This window comes from Zeus faber, assembly GCF_960531495.2.
Source record: "Zeus faber genome assembly, chromosome: 9".
Classification (NCBI taxonomy): Eukaryota; Metazoa; Chordata; class Actinopteri; order Zeiformes; family Zeidae; genus Zeus; species Zeus faber.
Window position 1 is genome coordinate 6,266,466 of NC_137197.1, and position 20,466 is coordinate 6,286,931.

At 43.1% G+C, this 20,466-nt stretch overlaps 1 protein-coding gene across 1 annotated transcript in view; it reads right to left on the reverse strand.

Annotated features, from left to right (window-relative positions):
- nbeab (neurobeachin b) overlaps positions 1-20,466 on the reverse strand; it is a gene marked incomplete at both ends in the record, with an annotated part of 275,893 nt that overhangs the window by 232,620 nt on the left and 22,807 nt on the right. The gene's annotated exons all lie outside the window — the stretch shown is intronic.

The window sequence follows — 20,466 nt, forward strand, 5'->3', positions numbered from 1 at the left end:
GATGCAAAACAATGAGGAATAAGGAATTTAATTTAATTACATTTTTAATATATATGAATATAACATATAATATATATTTTATTATAGTCTTTGTACATCACCATAGACACATATCGTCAAGTTTTGCAGTGGTACCTCCCCGTCGCTCCCCCTGCGCCGTACAGAAAGTGCCGTTAGCTGTCTGGCGTGTTCCATGTGAATGCAGCTTTAGTGAGGCAAACAAGAGGCACCGCAGATGGTCAAATTTACCGTTTGAGGTGACCTATTGGCGGGTCTCGTGATTCGATTTTGATCTAAAGGTTAACGATTCAATCAAATATCGATTCAGAGCAGATGGCTCTGAATCTACGGCTTATGATACGATTTTATTCATGATAAGAATTGCTACCAACCTTTCAATACAGCGTCTGACACCGTCTGGCATTGCAAAAATATTTCACAGAACAAATTCAGTTGAACACAGTGGATGTGTAAAATGGTTGTATGAGTGGCAAACAAATTATCCACATTTCATATTTCAAGTCGATTCAGAAATTGAAACAATAAATTCTAATTGTATTGGAGTATCAATTTGTTTATCCCAAATCTAAAGTAAATAGTAAAATAATTGTGACAGATCAGGTCAGAAATCTAGACAGTATATCATAACATAAAATTTATGGATATTTATAAACAGTTTAGCACACCACATCCAATCTATAAAGAAAGTACAGCGTAGAGCACAAGGGAAATATCTGAATTGGACATGCTGCAGTGGTTCATCAGCTTCAGCAGAAGAGGAGAGAGGGCCAACTGTTGGCCCTCTCCCCCCTTGGGCCCCTTACCACAATTTTAGTCCAGGAACCTGAGGGAGAAAGCAATGGGGGGATTTAACACTGAGCGGTGTTTGGGCTATCAATGTGTTTATGAAAGCAGTCAAACTGCGACCTCAGTAACAGTAAGACAAATGTGACGGTCTCTTTGGCAGACTCGGGGGGGCAGACCCCATTTCATCATCTTGTTTCCAAGGTATTTAAGCAAAATGTTGGTGTACTTACTTTTACACTCTCTGCATGTGCTTTGTATCAAAGTTCTAAATAGCAAATGTGCATATATTTTCTATGCATATCGTCTATCACGGGTTCACAATCGTCCTTTGGAAACATTTTGTCACAAATCTTTCACTGGTGCTGATATAATATTGCTGTGTGCCCCATCCCTACTCCCTGTGCAGTCGAAGACACATTAAACAGTGTAATTAAGTGTCTCGGACTGCCGTCCCTCAGCGTCCCTTGTCCATGCCGATGCTTGTCATGTGCAACAACCGACCAACGTGGAAATAAAGCCTCTTATCTGCAGCTACTCTTGACATTTTAAAGCAATGCAACCTGGCCGATAAGAGCAGACGAAGCTTTTCGTAAAAGGGAGATCAAAGTGCTGTAATCCTTGAAGCTTTATTCTAAAAGGACGTTTAAGAAGAAAGTGAAAGAGCACTTGACTTTTGTTGGGCTCCACTAATTAATCACACATTTTAGCCATGTCCACTGAGTCAGCTTGTCTCTCGGTGGGGGGAGACGACTGGGTTCAGCTGCACAGTGAGATCACAGGATGCACCGCACCTCCCTGCTCTCAGCAACAGCGCACTGCACAAAACAGCATGTTTCTTATTCTAGTAGTTTGTGTCAAGCAGTTGCTCCTCTAACTCTCGCCTACACTGCAAATTCTTGTCTGGGAGTAGAACTAAAAAAAGGGTAAATGTGTGATCATCGAAGAGACACCGTCACAAAATAACTCAAATTGTAATAAGCTCAATTGAAACACAAATAATACACCACCAAGGGTGAACCCTGAATGGAAGCTGGAGTACAGGTCTGAATAAATTGCAGAAATTCAACCCTTTCACCCTATGAGTCCCAAAAAAAATTGCTATGAAGGGATGGGAGATACAGAATGATTCATTATCACGATAATCATGTTGAATTTCACAGTGTTGATAGAAACCATGGTATCTGCTTAAAGATTCAAGGTATTATCTTCTCAGCATCATTAATTTAGGCTACAAAATTGTGCATTCCAATCTCACAAAAGCTTAATTTCAAGACAGAGCGATACAACTAAAGACCAGCCGGACCCCATGCTGAATCTTGGCAAATTAATTTCTAAACAGGAGAGTGAGCTCACCTTTCCAGAGGGGGAGGAAAAGAAAATTAAAATGCAATCTTGCACGAAGTGCATCTGGCGAAAGAGAAGAGGGTATGCTGTGTATAATAGCAATAACCCAGGGACCTGACACAGTGCGTACGTGTGTGTGTGTGTGTGTGTGTGTGTGTGTGTGTGTGTGCGTGTGCGTGTGCGTGTGCGTGTGCGTGTGCGTGTGCGTGTGCGTGTGCGTGTGGGTGGGGGGTTAACACAGTCATGCAATGTAACCGATGGCAGCGAAAAGAAAAAGGAATCTATGGCCTTTTTACCCAAATAACTCACCCAGGGCTGCTGGCTGAGGGGAAGACACTGAAATGGATCGCCTGTTTGCAAACTTTAAATGAGTCTAATGTATTGGGTCAGTGGAGGACAATGTAGGATAGTGAGGATATCCATCTTGTAGACATTGAGGCAGTTCTTCCGCCGCAATGTCTGTAAGGACGCACAAAGGCAAGCTTCCACCCTATTGTTAATGTGGATAATGGTATTTTTGTACAGACAAGAAGCGTGCTCTCTGATTTCTTTATTGTAGTCTGGGAAATCAATTATATCTTTCATTGTCTTTCAAGTGGGACTGGACACGATCACATCAGTACATAGACTATTACCTAAAACATGATTTAAAAAATGCTCACGGTTGTAGGTTGGAAATAGCTAAGGAATGCAAAAACATTTCAGTTGAAAAAATAACATATAGACCAAAATTATCTTAATAATACAAAATAAGAAACGAACACGAAGAGCCAAAGTTACCGCAATTTATTTTTGTTCATGATTTAAAACGTATGACGTCATACCATCATATAAATGACCAAAGGATGCATATAATGCTCTGTGCTGCAGGATTCTCCTCTGTCGACCTTTGCTGATGCATTCGACCCTTCTGGTATATTTCCATATTAAGATGACCAACTGAAACAAAAAAATGCATCTTTCATCATATCTCAGCACACACCAGATGTAAAACGCTCTTCTATAAAATCACCGGCTAATTAGCGGGATTAGATGTGGAGCTATAGCTGCGAGCCGGCATTAACCTCACTGACCTTCAGACATCATTTAGTTTTAAATTATGCTCTCATGACGAGAGCATTATGATGCACCTATACCATGGAGGGAGCACATTGCGAGGAGAAATCTAACTGAGCGCTTTCGAGGGGGGAGGGGCAGCGATCCAAGTGCACTTATAAAAGTGGAACATACCAATATCACCTCGAGGGGGGATCGTGGTATTCCTTTCGCTTCTTAAAGCAAGGACGAAACCTGCAACGATGTGCTCAGACAGTTGTTCTCATGCGGGGGTGCGGCAGAAATTGTACACGTTGTCATCAAGTGATTCTGAATGGCTGTTTCTGTTTGAAATGTCCTATCCCGAAAGAGAAGCAACATTATCTTTCAGGGATTGCTGCTTCCTTTGGCGCTTTCAGCAGCTAAATTCCTCATTTCCAGCAATGTTTGCTGGATCTAGCAGCAAAAACCAAGGACGAGCAAGGGGTGCGGGCAATGGAAGCCTGACTCACAAGGTAAGGCAGGGGAGTTGTTAGCACAGGAGGATTAAATAACAAAATATTTCAAAACAGAATTGTTACACAATGAAAAAGCGCTTAGGCTTAAAATAGGGTCAGCCAAGTAGTCTGCTGAAGGTCAAGCAGAAAATGACCACCATGACTCGGACATATACAACCAAAAATTTGGGTGAACGTGTGGGGGAAGTTATTTTTAGGTTCCATAATAGGATGGTCAAATACAAAATCTGAAAACAAATTACCAATTTTAATTTTGGAGCCGAACCACAGCAGAAAGACTAAAAAGAGGCATACCACTCTCTTGGCAGTACTCTGAGTGGAAGTTTACTCTCCGAAACCCGTTGGGCTACTTTTGGTACAAATTCAATTGCAATTTATTTGGTGTTCTGGATCCTGACCAGAATCTTGAGTCCCATTGTTAGTCTCTGGACTCGTACATCACAACAAAAACATCTTCCATTACCCCTGCTCTCCTCCCGATGGCTCACATAGTGTAAAGAGGGGTCTGCCAGGCCCCAAGCACAGCCACAACAAAGACAAGACCAGTGGATCGAAGAACCATCTTTTCCAAAAATCAATAAGACCAATGAATGGGGGTGTTTTCTTTTTCTTTTCTTTTTTATTTCGCCTTCACTTAGTTCTTGGAGATACGCTGATGGGCGAGCCTCATTTTCAATGCTGCCGAGATCACATTTAGCAGCAAAAATAACAAAAACAACAAAAAACTAAAATCAGTCAAGGCGACAAAAAAGACGCATTGGTTAAAACAATTCCTAGTTGAAACAATTACATTCTACAACAATGAGATTTGAAATAATATTTCTACAATGTCCCAATGGTATCAAGGAATGAATATTTAAAGTGCATCGTAGGTTATTCCACGAGTCTGGAGCACGACATTTAAAAGCAGTCTTTCCGAGTGTGGAGTTGACCCCCGGAACATCTAGTGTAATCCAGTCCTGAGAGCATAAGTAATTGGTCTTTTTTTTTAAGGAGGGCTTTGCAAATAAACATATACCAGTGTTGATCTTGTCTTGCAAAGAGAGAGGGCCAGCCAACTTTTTTATAGAGAGAACAATGATGGGTGCTGTAGGTATAACCAGTAATAAATCTAAGAGCAGAGTCATATACAGTGTCTAAGGTCTTAAGGATGGTATCAGCAGCATGTCTATATATGTCAATTATTTTTCTACTAAACGTGGGAACTCAGGTTCTATTTTGATAAAGAAAGCCAAGTTTGGCCGCAGCTTTTCAACCAGTTTATCAGAATGAACTTTAAAAGTGAGTTTATCATCAATCCAGATGCCCAAATATTTATCTTGTGGGACTCTTTCAATGGCTGTACTGAGTAAAGTTTGAGATCATTAAGTGCTTCTTGAAGAACATAAAAAAAGAAGTTGCAGATTGTCAATAGGCAATTGTATGAAGTCAGCACAACAATGTAAAATAGTGTCATCTGCGTACAGATGGGCACTACAGGTATTCAAAGACCAGACAATATAACCAATATAAATTGTGAAAAGGACCGGTCCTAAAATCGAACCTTGAGGGACACCTTTTGTTATGGATAAAAATGGAGATAATAATAAATATCTAATCAAATGTTTAATTGTACAGACTAATTTAGAACACTGCACAATATTGGCCAGTAGCCACCAAACCCCAGATCAGGGAGGGGTTTGGCAATTTTCCAAATTCCCTTATCTCCCACCATCCAGTAATTAAAATAACAACAAATAACCCGTTATTACCCAAATGAAACATATGAGGAACATGAACAACCTCCGTCTCCATAAAGCGGTTCTTTAGTCGGTGATGATCCCTCGTGGAACTGTACCGGACTCAGCTATGAAACCATTATTTTTCATCTTTTCTGTCTGCCCAGCACGAGAGAGGGAGAGGAAGAGGTGCTGAGGTGGAGAAGAGAGGACACTGGTTTAAGTCCCCGGGTAATGATATCGCAACACGGTACGCTGCAATGCAGACACAACAGAGGGGAGGTCGGTGGTCAGGAACAGGGGAGAGGAATAAGAAGGAAGAGGAGGAGCGAGTCCGGATAGAGCTTTGGAAAGCAAGAGAGGTGAAGATGAGAGGAGCAGTACTCAGTATTCAGTGCTCAGTATTCAGCGCTCAGTGCTCAGTGCTCAGTACTTAGTATTCAGTGCTCAGTACTTAGTATTCAGTGCTCAGTACTCAGTACTCAGTATTCACTGCCCAGTACTTAGTATTCAGTGCTCAGTACTCAGTACTCAGTATTCACTGCTCAGTACTTAGTATTCAGTGCTCAGTACCCAGTACTCAGTACTCAGTGCTCAGTGCCCAGTGCTCAGTGCTCTTAACTCTGCAGATCGTCAACGCAGCTCTTCTCCGGCCGGACAAGATGTCCTCCAGGTTAAAAGCAGATCAGTATTCAGGTCACAGGGATGAGAGAGGGAGGAACCATCGGAAGTGGCAGCTCACACAGTTTACTGCACTTCCTCTGACTCCCCGCGTCGCGCCGGGAGATCGTTAATCGTCTTTTAGTTTGTGTCGTCTCACATGGAAGATATCGTCATGACGTCCCGCACTACGACAGGAACCTATGCGCCAATTCCTCACAGCGTGAGGTCTAAAAATACTGAACTAGGAGTTTTATTTGACAAACTACAGGTAGTCTGGTATTAACATACCACTGTAGAGCTGTCACAATTGTTACACAGGATCCTGATCATCATTATTTGAGACAACCTTTTTTGTAAAAATCATTAGATTGACGTTTCAATCCAAATGTCTGAGGGATTTTGAGGCAGAGTGAAAGTGCGTAACATATGAATCAGGTTGTATTTCCATCGGTTGGGTTGCTGCAAAATAACTATTTACCGAAATGCTCTTGTTCCAATGTTCATAAAATAAATCCTCCAATGTTCAAATCAGCATAAAATTAACAAAAAAGACAATTAAACTGTTGATTACAATTATGTGCGTGACAATTAACGAGCAACTAAAATGCCATGATGACGGCAGCCCTAATGAAGTGCTATACCTATATTCTTTGACATTGATTTAGAATTAGTCTCGATATTTAGATTTGAGAGATGGATCGACAGACTGATAGATATGCAGAAGCGTGGTAAATTCTTTGATATTGGCATCACAGCCCTCCAGCGGGATCACTTTCCCTGTCAGCCCACAGCAGTCCAATGGGACCGAACGCTAACAGATGATTTCAGACGGAGAGTCCCCTCTTTTCGATTTGCTTTCGTTGACGGCTAAAATACCAATTTTTCTTCCTTATTGTATATGACACAACCAGATAGAGCTTTGGAATTGGGATGATTGCAGTCTAAGACATAATTGCTTTAATAAAAAATAAAAAAAATAAAAAAACATGATTGCACAGATACCTCTCCCGCTCCAATTTCCTGCCTGCGATACCAGATCAATTACTGCTTCGTTTTCGGCTTTTCTATTTCGCGAAAGGCCAGATGTAGCCGTCGATGGAACACAGAGATGGGGTAAGAAGATAACAAGGGAAGAAAGAAAAAAGACAACTATTAGCTGAACGCCCTGCACACACAACCAGGTGCAAACACACACACACACACACAAACTCGCACACACTCCAGCGTGCGCTCTACTGGAGTCTCCACTCTGGATTTTTAGTTTTTTAATTTGTTGTCATTTGATGGAGAGGACCCAAATAACATCCAGGTGGCTGCACAACTCACCTGTCGACTGTGTTTCTTTTTTACCCCAATACTGTGTTTGCTACACGTGAGAAATGCCACCCGTTCCTACAGCCGAATTCTAGACCGGGGCACACGCCATTCAATCGCTGTAATCTGGCTTCCCTGTAATATCATTTCTATTCACATGTATCATCGGGAACCACTTTAAAAATATCAGACATGTTCAATCAAGGGCCCCCATTATTCAGAGCACCTATTATTCATGCTTTTCATGAGAGCGAGTGTAGGATAGCATGAATGCATCAATGATTATGTACATTGTGCTAAAATCAAATCAAAATTCTAAACTTTTACAAATATTTTGAAAATATTAAAAAATGTTTTTTTTGTTTTTTTTCCTGAATTGACTTAATGGTTATCTGGACTTCATAATAACAGTTCCCTATTACTGAATGTGGCACAAAACCAGCTACTGCATGTATGCTATTACTGTTCATTTGATAAACTACATTTGTATTTAATTCATAAATTCTGGTCAATATTTGATGAAAACCAGCTGCTTTTGGGAGGAGTATTACATTGTCTTGGTAAGTTCCAGATTCTAGGACGGGCCGTAAACGGAATTTTAATGGCGTGCCTCCCTGCGGGTTTATGACAGGGACTTTGAACAGCGAGTTGAACTCCGTAGAGTCAGAGGGGGCTGGAGAATGGCAAGCAGCAGGGGGGTGAAGGTGAGGGATGGCGGCGTCGGGAGCCTCGTGACAGCCCCGGTCACCGAGATGCCGTGAGGGGCTAGAGGACGCTGTAGTCGCAGGGTGCCCTCGGGAGGGGCAAAATTAATTCCCCGTTCGGGATGATTATGGCCGCCGTCGCCCTGCAAGTAGTGGACGAGCTGGAAGAGCAGCGCAGATCCACCGTGGGGGCGGGGCGGGGCATCTCGGGGCCTCTCTCTCTCTCTCTCTCTCTCTCTCTCTCTCTCTCTCTCTCTAAATGGGAAACAAAAAGTAAAAAGGGCCTCAGCGCCTCTCAGTCCATTTCTCTCTTTCTCCCCCACTGTCTGCCTCTCTCAACACACACTTATCGCACGGGCAGCAGGCAGTTCACGGATGTCTGAGCACTCAGGGGAAGGGGGCGGGGGAGGGAGCGGGGGAGGGTGATGGGGGGGCGGCACTCGGCTTTTCTCCAATGTGATTGATGTTCACCGATGTTGATCACGTCGGCCATGCTAATCACACCAAATATGTTTAGAGAATTTATTGCGGCGCTGCGTCCTTTGGCTGCTCGTAAAAAAAAACAAAAAACATTTAAAAGTGAAAAGTGATGGATGGCGGCGTAAACGGAGGAGTTTGGCGTCGTGTTTGAGTGAGAAGCAGACAGGTCGCCTCCCTGACTGTGACGGCCTGACGGTGCATCTCTGCTGGTGGATAGCAGAAGCCGCGATGGTGAGATTTCAGTCGATGATTAATTGTCAGAGAGATTTTTTTTTTTTTTTTTTTTTAATTGTCTTCTTTGTTTGTTTTATGCCACCATAATAAAAAAGAAAAAAAATTAATAATGCATGCCCTGCCTATTGCAGCAGAGCCGGTTATTTGCACTGAAGGACTGGAACATAAAAATTGAGGTAGACGGTTCATTTTGGAATTCACATTCTATTTGCTGCTTTATTTCTACGATTCTGGAATCAGAACATTTTACGAAAAGATTGCGATCCGCTTAAATAATTGGGATCAGGTGATCATGTCATAATTTTGAAAGCTCTACTTGCAGATAAAGTGGTGATACTATTACTGAAATTATTAGAAGCAATAATAGTGAGATAGGTGCTTTGTATTTGAAGAGGTGATTTATTTACTTCTTCCCTTTTAGGCTGCTCCCGTTAAGGGTCGCCACAGCGGATCATCTGCCTCCAACACCTTCTGTTCTGTGCATCCTCCTCCCTGACACCACCCGCCTGCATGTCCTCCCTCACCACATCCATAAAGCTTCTCTTTGGCCTTTTCCTCTTGCCTGCCAGCTCCATCCTCAGCCTCCTTCTCCCAACGTAACTCTCATCTCTCCTGCACACTGTCCAAACCATCTCAATCTGGCCTCTCTCACTTTTCCACCAAACCGTCCGACCTGAGCTGTCACTCTGACGCACTCATTCTTAATCCTGTCCATCCTTGTCGCTCCCAGTGACAATCTCAACATCCTCAACTCCGCCGCCTCCAGTTCAGCCGCCTGCCTTTTAGTCAGGGCCACCGCCCCTAAACCGCGCAACATGGCCGCTCTCACTACCGTCCTGTACACCTCCCCCTTCACTCTTGCTGGAACCCTTCTGTCACAGATCACCCCGGACACTCTCCTCCACCCACTCCACCCTGCCTGTACTCTCTTCTCCACCTCTCTCCCGCACTCTGCGCTGCTTTGGATGGTCGACCCCAAGTACTTGAACACATCCGCCTTCTCCACCTCCACTTCTTGCATCCTCAGCTTTTCGCCGCCCTCCCTCCCATTCAGACACGTATTCTGTTCTGCTTCAATAATATATCAACACAAATTTCGAGATGAAATGAATTGAATGCTGTTTTTTTCTGTTCCCGAGTCTTTATGTGTAGCTAATCCTCGTCTTAACAAAACGCTGTCCTTGCCTGGTTTTTATGTTTGTTTTATTTCGTTTTGATTCATTTGCACAATACAAATTGTACAATAGAAATTCAATATGACGAAATGGAAAGAAAGAACAAGAAATGTTGCCGCTCAGGTTTGAAACCCGCCGTAGTAGAAATGACCTCACCTAGAGAACACGCAACATAAAGATGTTTTCACACAACTGCTGTTTCAAGAAATAGAATGGAAAGCAAAAGCAATATGTGGACCTCAGGTGGACAAGAAACAGAAAACAACAAACAAATAAAATAATGCAGATTAGTGTGAGTGATGGAAATATTTCACGGAGGAAATTGGTTACACCAATTTACCTGCTATTGCTTTAAATAACACTTAATGTGGTATGTTTAAAGGACTGTATCCTTTTTGGATATTTTAGCCTATTTACTAAAAATCTTCTGTACCTTAATTTATTATGGGCCATTTTCAATAGAACATCACAGTTTATAGATTTGGGGGGAACTGTCTGTTTTTATTCAAACTTCCAGGTAAACTCACCTTAACATTGACATCACAGATTCACCATCCGAGTCGTGGATGTTGAATTTCATTCATAACAGCCTTGCCGACAGGGAGTATTATGGGGGGGTGACATGCCATCAATCCACACTGTCTACCGCCTTTCCAAACCTACCATTGAATTAAGCCACAAAAAAAAATAAAGGCGTAACACATGTTTCGAGTCTACAATTTGCTTTTAATATTGTACTGAAACCACTTGGGAAAGACAGGGAAAAATCATTAAAACATCCAAATATATAATTGCCATGTTGATCCTTTAAGATAGTTGGGAAATCAAGGGATTGTCATTCTGTCTGTATTTCTGTCCTGCCCTCAAATTCCCTACTGGGCACCAACTGCCCTCTCCCTCTCTGTGCTCATTTACCCCCCGCAGAGCTGCTCTGCCCCGTCGGCCTCCAGCCCCTTCAGTGCCAGCAGCTCTGCACAGCGACTGGAGGTGCTAGGATACTGGAATGAGGCTCAGCGCTCCGAGAAAAATACCGTGGTTGTAGTGGAAAACGTCGACGCTGGATCGACTTAGAAAATAGTTCAGAGCGGCAAAACCAAAATGTTTTTTGAGTTTTGTCAACTAAAAATTGAGAAATTATGCCGTTAATTAATTTGAAAGAAAATAGAAAAAAAAAAAAAAATGAAATAGAAGTTTGATCGAATGACTCGAAAGAAGAACAAGAAACAAAGAGACATTGTGTTTTTTTGAGCTCATACATGGTGATGTGTCCCCGCCGTATGAAGCTGTATTAACTTAAATCTTCACACGGACATAAGCTGTATTATTTAAATAACTAAGCTGTTGAGATGCTCCCTAATTTCACAGGAGCTAGGCTAGGCTCAGCATGCTTGCATTGACCTAACATAGCCCCTCACTATCTCAGTAATGGACGCACAGGGAGGAAATTGGAAACCGGGGAAGAAATACGAAAAGGGAGTTTCCCCCAAAACTGAGGCATCCCCTGAAATAAGGTACGGTCGGCTACTTTTTCAAAATGGAAAAAAAAACGATTAATGGCTATGTCAGGTCCAGGAAAAAGCCTGCACGCCGTGTGACGCTGACTGCATGGCCTTAATATGGCGTCCAGAGGTTGCATTAAACCAGGGGTGCCTGGTTTAATGCAAACCGCAGGTGCAGGACCAGCACAAGAAATAGTGAAATACATATTTGTTTTGGGGTTTTTTTCGTGAGAATTTACACACGGCTGCCGCTATAATCTGTTCCGCTCTCATGCCAGTCGAAATATGAAATCAAGCAGCTACAGATTATCTGAGGAAGTCTTGCCTCTAACTGGATTTTTTTTAAACCTCCAAAAAAATCAAATGTTTGTTTGCTGATAGCTGGCCAAAAAAAAAACCTGCACCCAACAGTATAGTTGTCAGCTGAGCATGAATTAAGCCCCAGCGTAACTGTGAATAAATGATGATAATTCAACTGCATCAATGACAAATATTTGCATATAACGCAAAGAAATAGGAAATCTTTTTTATTTTCCAGCACTGAAAGTGACAAGGAAAGTAGATAACAAGAAAAATATTTGGTGAGCTTATGCGATGAGGAAAATGCAACTTGGACGACATTTGAAATATATGCAACTGCTGCTTCTGGGGTTTATTACTGACTGCTGGAGGCTCGTCTTTTTGACTGATGGAGCGTTTCGATCACTAGGGACTCATCTTGCCTACCACCTTTCCCCTCAATTCAAGAGTTAAAGAAACGGTACAAATGCACACCGTGAAGGGGGGCGGCGGCTCAGGAGATAGAGCGGGTCGTTTAGTAATCGAACATTGCCGGTTCGATTCCCCGCCCCCTCCTGGCTACTGGCGTACCGAAGTGTCCTTGAGCAAGACGCTTGAGATGCTGGGATGGGTGAACCGCAGAGAGATAATTCCCCCCCGGGGTATTAATAAGTAAAGATCTCGAGGCTAAAACTGACAGTCTGCCGTCATAGCGATGGTGTGGCCCCCGCGCTCCGGCGTGAGGGTATTGAGCCAAATCGCTCGCGTCCGAACATTCACAGCCGTCACTGGAAATGATGCAGCGCTTAAAGTGCCTGAGAGACACTGCATCGGGAGTTCATCTGAGCAGGCCAGCGAGGGCTGAATCGTTTCGCTGCCTCTCCCCACGATACAACCTCCTTTTTCTCCCGACTGTCATGTTCGCTTCACTCTGGGAGCAACGGAAAAAAGACAATGAATAATTTAAGATCAGTCCTGGTGCGGCGCTGGAAGAAGAAGAGCGGGAATGTACACACCTGCGCAGAGACCGGCGCACGCGCCATGCAGGTATGCACGCGCACGCAACACAAAATCCATCTCATCTGGAAGCTTGCCGCGAGGGCTTACCTGACCGTGTGATAAAAACGAAATATCGAAACTACAAAATCCAATGTCTTACCGTGGGAGGACAGTGTGGTCTTTTTTATAGGCTCCTTAAAAACCAAGAAACTAGTCAACCGATACAAAAAACACATATTTTATAGTTTTTTTTGTTTTTTTTTTAATCTGTCCCTTGAACAGCCGTTCAATGTATTTGCATTATGCATGTGCCCCTCTATGTGCTGTTGGTGGCAGGGTCCGCATTTCCTGGCAAGAATGCAAAGATCAGGCGCGCGCAAGAAGGAAGAGGCGCCAGTGATGGATTTGACAAAGCAGCTCAGCTTGTCGTGGTCAATCTATCTGGACATCTCATGCCAATTAGAAAGAAAATGTCCACCAGCAAAACTTTGCCCCATTTATCAATTCCTTCTCTCCGTCATTCTAAAGTACCAATCTCACAATGACACACGTGCAGAACACACAAGTTTTGTTGTTTTATTTGTTTAACCCCTGTGCTCTCGATTGTGTTGTTTTGTGCCATGTTTGTTTATTTGTCGTTTTTTGTCACTTTTAACAATTATGCTCCTTTCAACGAGGCAGTATTGCAAAATGAAGCCCACATCCCCTCGCTCACTTTATCCACAATTACTTTAATATGAGACGTCATTGTTTGAGGGCGACCTCATAATACGAAGGCGAGAAAATGAAACACGCCCTGTGTCTACGGAGACAGATCTTAATATTCTTACATTTTATTATTTTTCTAATTTTAAAATGGCACTCAGACCCTCGGCCTGTCTTTTACAGTTCGCTCGGGTGCGGTGGAGGGACATCGGGCAGCAGCGCTTCGCTTCCTCAACGGCTGCACTGCAGGGCGGAGCCGGAGGAGGTGAGCAGACAGGGAGAGGTAGAACGGGTGGAGAAGGTTCCTTCTCCGCAGGCAGAGGGTGTAGGACAGGTTTAAAATGATCCCACTGATTTAATAACATGGGGTTTAAGGGTTGTTGTGTCCGGGGACGGGGGCTCTGTCCGTGGGGCGGGGAGACGGGGAGCGGAGCGCTCGCTTGAAAGATGATTCTGTTGCCTCGTCTCGCCTGATATTAGACGCGAGCATTACGTGATGTCTCCATAACAGGCATAACATGTGGGAACAGACTCCATATGGAACTTCCCCATAAAGGAGGCTCTGTAGGAATGACTACCTACTGCCCTTTGGTGGGTATTTTTTATCCAGCAATGTTACGGATTCCAAGTGGGAAAGGGACTATATACTGTCAATATATTAAGAAAGAAATAAAAACAGTTGTACAACCACCGGAGTGTGAACATGAACCATGATATCACGTCGTCATGGTCATCAAAACATGCAAAGCCTTTATCGCACGGCGTAAAATGATTGCCGTATTGTGCGGTCCTAATTAGCACATGTAGAAGCGCGGCGTACCGGGCGTGGCAGCACCAGCTCGGTCCAGAACGAGGAGCCAGATGGCTCTGACAGAGCTGAAGAAATTTAAAGTGCTAACAGAGGAGTTTGCCCACAGCATGAGGCCCCAGACATCATCTGGCTGCAGAGCAGGAAGCGGTTTTAAGCATTAATAAAACACACTTCAACATTAATAAAAAAAAAGGTGTTGATTACATGGGAGGACGGGGAAGGTCACTGGATGAGGGGAGGAGCTGTGAGCACGAAACACTTAATTTATAAAAATCATTTATACGATCACAAAGCTCACATGTAAGGAGGCGATCTTGTTCAAGACTAGAGACGTTTTTTTAATGCTGGTTTCATCTCAATTCATTATCTATCCCATCTTTACATAATAAACCCTTATCTGATTAAGTTACATTTATCTAAATGCAATTTCTTGAATGTTTGGGGGCATAGATCATGATTTATTTCTAACGCGGTGCACAGAAACTTTACTAGATTCAAGTTTGTTCTGAGCCTCAAATGCATTCAAACTATGACAATTTTGATCCTTTTTTCCCCTGGGGACTGTCGGCTTCTTCACTGTTCCTATTGCAAATTAATACACATACCCAAATTTAGTTAAAGGGGACCTATTATCCTTCTTTTCAACTAGTTTTTCCTCTTCATTTTTTCAAAGATAAGTGCTGGTTTTTCCAGCAGCGCTTGTTATTCTCCAGCCGTGGGTGGAGTTACTCAGATGGGGGGGCGGTTCTAATTCTACTGAAACCCCACTTTATGTAAGAAGGGGCTGCAAATCTGAACGGCTTGTTCCACCGCATGCTTTCGGAAATAGACAGCTCACGAAAAACCAACTGAGTTGTCTAATTTCACACTTTGTGTGATAGTCGGCCCATCAGATCAATGTATGCGCAAAAGCACTGAAAAACTACGTTTTTCACAATATGTCCGCGTTCATTTTTTTAAATTCAATCCAAATGCTATTATCCCCTCAAAGCAGCACTATGAAACTTTTCATATTTGGCGCCCCTACAGTTGCACTTTTACACCACTGTCGTAAAACTCCGCCCCGTGTCTGGGCCCGGTTATTTTACCGGACAAATGTGAACCTTATCAGTCACGTTTCAATAACAGTCTATGTTACAAACACAGATAGAATGGATGCCGCGGTTACAGCGTCCCTTGCACGGACCTCGCCGCCTCAGCGAGCACTAAGTCCACGGCTACGAGAGAGGGAGACGGGGATCGGCCCACTGCTACCGGTGATGGTACCAGATGTGCTCGGCCTGCCAGATCGGCTCGCACGCGCGAATTCAGAGGGTGAAACAAACGCCGCGGCGCCATGAAAGTGCCGGTGGCACCACTGGCCCGGCTCATCCGCGCCTCGGGAGGTGGAGTGGCTACGTTTTGTATGAGCATTATTACCGGACATTTTGACTGGTAAGTTCAGAATTTATCGGGTTTTTTGTTATAAATTTTACCAGGCAAAAAAAAATGTAATTACATGAGTCAAACATCAAGGAAGTGACGTAGTGCCGTAAAGCGTGACGCAAAAAAAAGCGTGGTTTTGTACCCGACGTTACATAGCACAAGAACAGGTATTCAGGGGGGTGTGTGGGAATGAAAGAGGTGCCAGTCTCCATATTACAAGTCAGTGTTCCATTTAAAAGATTTTCAAGCTGTTATTTGAGTTATAAAAGTTACACGGTGTCACTTTAAAATCTCTAAATTGCAGTATATTGGCTGAATTGATTAAATAATTTTTCAAACCTTTGAATTACCTACATAGCCTACCTCCTGATAACGGGTAAAATGGGTCAAGGTGAGGATAAGGTGATCCAAATGATATACTCAGAATGTGTAAACTTTTGAAAACAAATCAAGTATGAAAAACGACACGCCTTGTGCTGGAACACAGCATTCCTACAAGCAAATAGCAGTAACATAAAGTACCTCAGAAGCTCCGGGTTTGCAATTCCATCATTCTACTATTGTACTCACTAAGCAGAAACACTGTTGGAGGCTGATTTTAAAATGTCAGTCAGCATCTGAGGAGAAGACCAGAGGAGGGAAAAGGATTTGGAAAAACGCACACGCGCGCGCACACACGCAGGCAGGCAGGCACCGACACACACAAACACACACACACTTTAATCTGCAGATCATGCCCGGGCTGGGAGATGGCCATGCTCTCTGACACATGGCAATCACATGGCTCACTGCAGAAACACAGGACACCATGACTCAGGGATTGACGTGGAGGCACAGCCTATCCCTGGGCGGGCAGGGGGGGACCTGCTATCAGGGGGCTGACTGTCTCACCCTGGAGGGGTCATTCTGCAGCCTTATCGGACATGGACCGCAAAGGGTCACTGGAGCTCAAGTGTGAAGTTTCCACTTGGCTGGTTGAAAAATGTTCAGGTGCTTTGCTTCAAAAAAGCATCTTTCTCGAGGCCACAGTAGGTATGAGGGGGTGGTATTGTTTAAAATAAAACCTCAAAGCAAACAGGGAGGGAGGCCCAGATTCTTTAGAGGAGCCAGAGATACAGGTCAGCGTTTGTACACAGGAAGATCTCACAGTTTTTTCTTGTTTTTGGAAGATCTCACAGTGCATTTCAATACCACAGTATTTTTTCATGCGACTATCGAAGAACATAGTGAACATAGTAACCGTAGTGATGAAGGTTTGATCTTTAAGAAGGACCATGCAGGCGTAAAATTGACCCTGCACATTATCCCTGATCGTTTTCCTGATAAAAGCTGATATTTTTTTCTTTTTTTTTTTATTGTCTCAATAGGAACAATATGGTGAGAAACCAACCATAAGACGATCACCTGGTCGGGGAGGGAGGCTCAGTCACTTAATTGAATTTGTATTTCATAATTGTGAATTTCATTCCAAAGCTATTGCACGGCCTCCTTTTTAAATGGAATTAATAAATACAAAATGAGAGATTAAAGCTAATTCAGTTCTGGAGAGCGTTGCCCATCTCTCTGCTGGGCAGGGTTAATACAATCAAGATGGTTTTTCCCTCGTAGCTATTATACCTGGCGCAAGATATTCCTATAAATCTCTCCAAAGCTTTCTTAAACAATCTCGAATATACAGTATTGCAGTTCAATTTATTTGGAAGCACAAGGCTCATAGAGTTAAGAACAAACACCTCCACAAATCTAGAGTAAATGGAGGGTTGGCTCGACCAAATGTTCTTCACTATTATTGGGCTGCAAATGTGAGAGCCGATGCTTTTTTGTTCGGGGGTTCCTCCAAAGGTGCGGACTGGTTGGAAAACGAAAAAGAGGACTGGCTGCCTTATTCCATTGGTAACAACCATCAGTCAGTCCCTTAACAAGGGCAACCCTGTCATTTATAACGCTGTTCGAATATGGAAGCAGTTAAAAGCACATTTTAAATGTAATCCTTTCTACTCCCCATTGCAGAAAACCCCTCATTTCCCCCTTTCTGTTCTGGATGGTGCATTTCCTTTATGGAAGAATTGGGGAATACACACAATGAGTGATCTATACGTAGACGGAACATTTGCTTCCTTTGAACAGCTGCGGGCAGAAAATGAACATACCTGTAAATTTGTTTTTGAGAGATTATGTGAAAACATACATTCCTGATTTTGTCACAGCAAAACCTGATAACCTCGATGAATATGTGCGACTAAGCGCTGGATTAAACTGTAATTTTGCATCTATACAATGCCTTTCAAAACTTTAAAATGCCTTCTATGGAAAATATCAAAACAGCATGGGAAAAGGGATTGGGGATACAAATACGGAATGACGTTTGGGAGTCTAGTCGAAATACATACTTGTGTTCCATTAAAGCAACACTTTTTTACCTCAAAATAACAGCTTCAAAATGATTTCGATGGAACACTGACTTGTAATATGGAGACTGGCACCTCATTCATTCCCACACACTCGCCGAGCGCCTGTTCTTATACTATGCACCTTCTGTGTTTGGGTACGGATCCGCCGGAAAAATGTGTCACGCTTTACGGCACATGTTTGGCTCCGGTAATTAGTTTTTTTGCCTGGTAAAATTTACATTAAAAATTTTTAAAACAATCAGTTATAAACCTGCCAGTCAAAATGTCTGGTAATAATGCTCAGGGAGAGACTGAGAGACTGTCAATGCTGAACTCACCAGGGGTCCTCACACTAACATAGGTCCCACTGCCTTATTGTACTGTATGACGCATACTGTACTGCATACTGCATCACTTTACTGGGTTATTGCATACTGTACTGCATACTGTATCACTGTTCTTGTTTACAGCATACTGTACTGCATACTGTATCACTGCACTGTTTATTGCATACTGTACTGCATACTGTATCACTGCACTGGTTTACTGCATACTGTGCTGTATTGCTGTTCTGTTCGGTGTTACTGTATTACTGTGCCGTACTGTTGTATACTGTACTGTATATCGCCACACACACTTCCTCACTTTATTCACATGCCACTTTACTGCACATATCTGTATATAAATAACAGTCTATCCAATATACATAACTCTATTCCCTTTACTTCTATTTTGTACCCCCACTCTGTATTACCTTTTTGAGTCTTATTTTATTTTATTTATATTATCCTATTTACTAACTGTATTACATTTAAGGAATCAGTCAGTTTAAGTTAGTTGCTAGGTAGGTATTAAGTTAACGATTATGTTTGGTTTAGTAACTATAATCTAACTATAATCTCCGGGTGCGTTGCAAAGACATTTCACTGCATATAAGTATGAACGTATGTATATGCATGTGACAAATAAACCTCTTGAATCTTGAATCATACCAAACGTAGCCGCTCCACCTCTCGACGGCGCTGAAGAGACGAGATGAGAGTGGTGCGCCCTCGCTTTCATTGCTCCACGCCGTTTGTTTCACCCTTTGACTCACGCGTGGACATCCGGTACCTACACCGGTAGCAGAGGGCCCCGTCTCCCTGCTGCTCGGGGGGCCCTCCGACCCTCCCCGCTGCTCCGGGGGCGGGGGGCCGTGGACTGAGTGCTCGCTCAAGCGACGAGGTCCGTGCAAGGGCCGTGTACATTGTGAATCTGCGTTTGTAAGGTAGACTGTTATTGAAACGTGACCGATAAGGTTCACATTTGTCCAGGGGCGCCAAATCCCAAATACCAAAAGTTACATAGTGCTCAATGCCCGACGCTGCTTCATACAATTTAAAATTGGATGCAACCTGGAGAGAATTAGGTACGTTCTGAGGGATAAGATCGGGTAATTTGAGAAGACCTGGCACCCCTTTACTTCCTATCCTGAGAGAGATTGTGAGCGATGTTAATAATGAATTCCCCGTCTGCGGCTTGGCAGCGCCGGAAGGGAGGGTTGGGGGTGGGAAGGGAGATGTGTCTAAGGTTTGCAGATTTTGTTTCCCTTTTTTAACTATCATCTTTTTTCTTGTTTTCCATACACATCCTCGCTTTCTCCGTTCATATTTACAATAACATGCAGACATTTCGTTTGAGTGTTGTACAGTATGTTGTTTTGTATGCAGTTGAAAACAGAAGCAGTGAAGCGGTCGGAATGTCTGAAAAGTACGATGCTTGTTTTGAATGAAAACAATAAAAAATATGGCAAAAGTGTGTAACTCTGAGAAAAAATTGTGAACCGGGAAAATGTAAAAGGGGCTTAAACGCCATTTGATTGTATGGTGCTTAAACGTGGACACAGACTAAACCACTGACGAGTGAAGATCCCACTATAAATAAACCAGTGGTCCTTTGAGATGAATGAATGGAGGGAGGCTCTAGATCAGTGATCAAAGTGCAGGGTTTTAACACCCATGTGTCACCGCAGGTTAAAACCCGGAGGACGGCTACAGCCAAAACGCAGAGTCAAAAGGCCAAGGGTCTGTCTAATGGAATAATTAAAGCCACTATACCACGGAACAATCACAGGAACCAAATGAGAATGGGTTCCTCAGGCGTCTCGTTTATTTAGAATTCAGAGGGAGTCCAGGAAGCTTCATTTGGAAGCAGCCGAGCAGCAAAGATCTGACCAGAGAGGAAGCCATACTTCCAACAAAATGATTTAATGGAAATGTCAATTCAAATGTTTAAATTTCCACACCATTCTGCGGGAGGGGAACGGCTCATTACTGTTAATGAAGCTGTGTGCAATGTGTGTAGTATTTGTGTTAATTGGGGGGTTA